The sequence below is a fragment of the Brassica napus genome, unplaced genomic scaffold (assembly GCF_020379485.1).
Source record: "Brassica napus cultivar Da-Ae unplaced genomic scaffold, Da-Ae ScsIHWf_1154;HRSCAF=1641, whole genome shotgun sequence".
Taxonomy (NCBI): domain Eukaryota; kingdom Viridiplantae; phylum Streptophyta; class Magnoliopsida; order Brassicales; family Brassicaceae; genus Brassica; species Brassica napus.
Genome location: NW_026014577.1, coordinates 1 through 5,548, shown reverse-complemented (window position 1 = coordinate 5,548; position 5,548 = coordinate 1). Strand labels below are relative to the sequence as shown.

General features: G+C 41.3%; 1 non-coding gene across 1 annotated transcript; it reads right to left on the bottom strand.

Annotated features, from left to right (window-relative positions):
* Positions 1-261: 261 nt before the first annotated feature.
* On the bottom strand, positions 262-368 carry LOC125596222. The gene has a single exon (XR_007330959.1). It is a non-coding gene; the product is annotated as a small nucleolar RNA R71 (small nucleolar RNA).
* Positions 369-5,548: the final 5,180 nt, after the last annotated feature.

Genomic DNA, 5,548 nt, shown 5'->3' with positions numbered 1-5,548 from the left:
CTCAACGTGATCGAGAACAACAAGTATCATGGCTTGGCTCTAGAGGATCCATTTGATCACTTGGACAGGTTCGACAGCTACTGTGGGTTGTCAAAAACCAATGGTGTGTCCGAAGATGCCTTAAAGCTCAAGCTATTCCCTTTCTCTTTGGGGGATAAGGCACGTCAGTGGGAGAAGTCTCTACCCAGTGACTCCATCACTACTTGGGATGACTGCAAGAAAGCATTCTTGGAGAAGTTCTTCTCTACTTCAAGAACTGCTAAGCTGAGAAACGAGATTTCCAGCTTTCAACAGAAGAACTTGGAAGGCTTCAGTGAAGCCTGGGAGAGATTCAAGGGCTACCAAGCTCAATGCCCACACCATGGCTTTTCTAAGGAGAGCTTACTGAGCACATTCTACCGTGGTGCTCTTCCTAAGTACAGAGCCAGACTGGATACAGCTAGCAATGGGTTCTTCTTGGGGAGAACTGAGGAGGATGCAGAAGAGCTGGTTGACAACATGGTAAAGAGTGATGCAGTCTACAGTGGAGACCACGACAGAGGCAGTAGAACAGATGATAAGCAGACGAGGAAAGAGATCAAAGCTTTGGAAGACAAGATCGACCTACTCATTGCTGAAAAAGCAACCCAAGAGCAGCTGAAGTTTGTTGGTAACTCCAAGCAGGAAGATCCACTTGCTGTCAATGAGGTTGAGGGTTTGGAAGGTCAAGAGGAGTTGTGTTTCATCAACAACAATGGTAGCTGGTACAAAAAGGAGCCCAACTTTCAGTACAACAACTACCAACAGAAATCCTATCCAAACAACCAACAGAGTGGCTATCCGCCAAGAAACAACCAGCAAGGCAGCTATCAGCCTCAGCAAAACCCTCGTCTGGTTCCTCTGCTCCTCAAGAGAGCAGCACTGATACCTTACTGAAGCAAATCTTGGAGTCTCAGACTAGAAGTGAGAAGCAAGTTGGTTATGAGTTGAAGAACCTTCATTCCAAGATTGATGGGAGCTACAATGAGCTCAACAACAAATTCTCACACCTTGCTTCTACAGTCAGGAATTTAGAGAATCAATTTGCTTCCATGAACACTCACCAGAATCGCCAGCAAGGATCTCTACCTGGAAAGTCTGACCAAAATCCCAAGGAGGCCAAAGCTATCACCCTTAGGAGTGGTAAGCAGTTACCTCCTAGAACCCTCACCAAGGATGCTGAGAAACTAGGTGAGGGGGTTGCCATCAACATAGATGATGAAGTGGTGATTGTTGATGAGAAGATCAATGACGAGATCTTGGAGAAGATAGTGGAAGCCAAAGGTAAAGGAAAGGTTGGAGAGAGAAGAAGACAGTAAAGGATGGTGAAGTTGTTACTCCAGCAAGTGAAAGTTCTTTTGTTCCTCCTCCCTATGAACCCAAACTTCCATTCCCTGGTAGATTCAAGAAGCAGCTGCTAGAGAAGTACAAAGCTCTGTTTGAGAAGCAAATGAGTGAAGCTCAGGTTGCAATGCCCATCATCGATGCTTTCATGTTGATTCCTCAATACAACAATTTCCTGAAAGATGTTGTAGCTGCAAAGAAGAAGGAGATGGAAGGCATGATGATTCTTACCCATGAGTGCAATGCCATCATCCAGAGGCTTGATGTTCCAGAGAAATTAGAGGATCCAGGAAGCTTCACACTACCTTGTGCTCTTGGACCTATGGTATTTGAGAAAAGTCTCTGCGATTTGGGAGCTAGTGTCAGCTTGATGCCTTTGTCTGTTGCAAAGAAGCTTGGATTCACTCAGTACAAGAAGTGTAGACTCTCTCTGGTGTTAGCTGATCGTTCAGTGAAGTACCCTGTGGGCATCTTAGAGGACCTCCCTGTGAAGATTGGAAGGTATGAGATACCTACAGATTTTGTGGTGCTTGAGATGGGTGAGGAGGCTCAAGACCCATTGATTCTAGGAAGGCCATTCTTAGCTACAGCAGGAGCTATTGTTAATGTGAAGGAGGCACGATTGATCTCCATTTGGGTAAAGAGAACATCCTCCACTTTGACATCAAGAGGAAAATGAGGAAACCAACTGTGTTCGGGCAAGCCTTCTACATTGAAGAGATGGACACTCCTGCTGATGAGCACCTTGAAGAGTTACCACCTGAGGACGACGAGGAGGGAGCATCTCCCTCTACTCATTCCCTATAGAAGGTAACCCACCACACTCCCTTGTATATACCATTTCATTTTTGCATATTAGTCTTCTTTTCGGTATCTCTCTCTCTACTTGACGACACAGAGACTGTGTCACTCAAGTTTGGGGGAGGTACCAAGTATTTGATCATGTTTGCTTTGATGTTGTTTCATTGAGTCATGCATGGCATACCTATTTGCATAGAAAAAAAAAAAAAAATCAATCATTTAGTTTGCATCATTTGCATTTTTAGGAGAGTCTAGAGCATATAGGTTGCATTCACTTGCATTGGGAGCAATGATTTTGAATGCCTTGTAAAGAACACTACGTTGCACTTGACTAGCTTTTGCACCTCTCAAAAAGACTTGTATGTTTCGAGCCTTGAAAACTCTTCCTGAAACTTGTTGATTGCTGAAACTCAGTCTTTGAAGCCAACTACAACCTTATTTGAACTGAACGAACTTAATGCTTCTTGCTCATGGTCCCTTGTGTACTGAGTCATGGCTATACACACTTGAGTTGTCACATCTTTTATGCCAATCTTTTTTGACAAACTCTAGTGGTAGACCACTCCCAAAACCTTTTCCTCCTTTTAAGCTTTCATTGTTTGATGAGTGAGGCCTTTTTCGGAAAGTCTTACATGTGCATAATGTTGAGAGTATCGGGAACGACAATGCTTGATCTTCATTCTTGCTAGATTGGACACTCTATTGTCTAGCTATAGGTGGGGGTGAGTGTTGTGATTATGATTTGGGAGAAATGAAAAGGAAAAGAATAGACTCTTTGTGCTTAAGTGAATTGTTTTATTGGGACCAGTATAGAAGCCTCTAGCTCAAGTTTTGAAAAGTCTTGGCCCCCAGCCTAAAAAAAAAAAAAAAAAGAAAAACGAAAAAAAAAAGAAAAAAAAAAAAAAAAAAAAAAAGAAAAAGGGGCTAGCAAAGTTGTTAGGAGCTAAGAAATGTTTTGAGGTTGTGAAAAATCCCTTGTAGATTTCAAAGAGAAGGAGTTAAAGTTCTTAGGATCTTTTGGTGAGAGATGTGAGTTGGGTTTGACATTTGGGAATGATTGTGTAATTGTATGTTTGGGAAAAGGGTAGAACAATGGAGATTGAGCATTGTATGCATGAGTTGGTCCCTTTCTTAGATATATTATGTGCAATGTCAAGGCTACTTGTTTTGAGAGTAAACCACCTTAAAGATCATATGTTTTGAACCTCTTGAATCACTTGAATAAAAGCCTTCCCTTACCCAACCAAATGACTTGGACCAACTGACCATTTGCAAGAATTCACCTGATGTTTTGTGCTTAATGAATGTGAGAGTTGGTTGATTTGAATGTGTGGATGCTTGATGATGAGTGTAAGAACAAAAAGAGTTAAGATAGGCCTAGAGAAGCTAGAGTGTAATAAGAGAGTGTGCTAGTTGTGTTTCTTTTGGCTATGTGCTCCCCCTTCAACCTCTCTCCCTATGAGTTCTAGAAAGTTCACTTGTGGACAAGTAAAAGAACAAGTTTGGGGGAGTTGATATCTTGCATATTTGCATTGTTTTATCCATTCATCCATAGCATTTTCATCATATAGATTAGGATTTAGCCATGTTTAGGTTGCATTTTGCATTCATTGTCCTCATTAGGTGTTGGAGTGCCACATGGAGTTCTTGGGGACATTTGGATGCATTTGGAGCTAAAGGACGTGAAACAGGTGATCATTGGACGAGCAAGGCATGGAGCGACTCCGGAGCGACACACCAATGTCGCTCTGACCTCCCTATTGGAGCGACCTTACCAGAGCGACAGGGAGAAGTCGCTCGCGGTTTCATCACTCGGACGCGAGAGACGAGCCCGGAGCGACCTCCCGGAGCGACACCACGAAGTCGCTCGCATCTCACACCCCTCTCGGAGCGACCTCCCAAAGCGACACCCCGAGGTCGCTCGCGTCTCTATGGGAGACGACACGAAGCGAAGCCTGGAGCGACCTCTCAGAGCGACCCACTGAGGTCGCTCCCGAAGGCCGGAGCGACTTGTCGGAGCGACATGCCGAGTCGCTCCGCGCCTATTATCTGCTCGATTTCTATTTTACTTAAGGGCCTTTTGGTCATTTCATTATGCACGTTTTACATTTCTAAAACCTATGTTTTAAACATCTTTTGTAGCCACCAGAGGCAGATTATCTTTTATCTTTTGATCTATTGAGAAATACACAAGAACTCTCTTGAGAAGTTCATCTCTTGGATTTTGATTTGTTATGTTCTTGTGTTCTTGTTGATTTCTTATCTATTTCTCTACATGGTTAATCTGAAATCCAATATGGGTTTAAGAGGAATCATGGAGATTAGTGAGTAATCACCTTTTGAATTCATGGGTTAGGGAGATTAAGGGTGATTAGGTTAGAGCTAGGATGTTTTAGTGTAGATCATTCATATTTCTTGCTAGTAGAGTAATCATAATGCATCTTCTGAGTTGGCCACTCAGTTGTTGATCCTTAGGCATTTCTCACCCGAAAGGTGTTCGATGAAATGCCCGAGACAACTCTCCTAGGCTTTTAGTATACTTTGCCAAAGACATTTGTTGTTAAAGATGCTAAGATAGCTAATAGACTTGTTAGTAATGATTGCTTTCATATTATTCAACCAAAGACATTTGATGTTTGAGATGTGTTAGCAAATGAGCATTCATCTAGACATAGAGCTTGCTTAGAATTGTGTCTAGGCTTAAGGTTGATAGTTTGATTGATCATTTGCCATCCTTAGTTCGATACTTGATCACCCAAGGTCTAATCCCTATGCCCATGAGTTCTCTTTTCCTTAGTCAAGAAAGTATCATTCTGTTATTGCTTTTAATTAGTCATAGTTTAAAACCCATCTAAATCATTGGTTGCACTTAGATTAAGTGAGTACTTGCATTCTCAGTGCTTTGATATCCCTCAGAACTGGTTCGACAATCTTTTATACTACAACATTTGTCTTAGGAGCCTTGAAAACTCCTAACATCAAACATTAGCACATTCAATAGTAAACCTTATAAAATTGTCAAGTCCAAGGAGTTCATTTTACATTTAACAAATAGGCAAGAAAAACGAATGCAAAGTATACAAAGAAAAATCATCAAATGAACGCCACTGAAAAAACAAATCTTCTCAAGACACAAGATATTGACAACAAAATCATATAATGAAATCTAACGTATTACTTATGAATACTATAAGCAAAATATAACCAAAAACACTAAAATAAACGAAACAAAGAAAGAGGCCAAGAAATGTATTTCTTCAATCATCATTTAAACTTAATTAATTATGTAACAACTAGTGGGTGTGCCACGTTTCGCCGGATTATATGTGTAATTATGGAAAGAAGTTGTAATTATTTTATGGCCTTAGTGAAGAGATTATGTTCA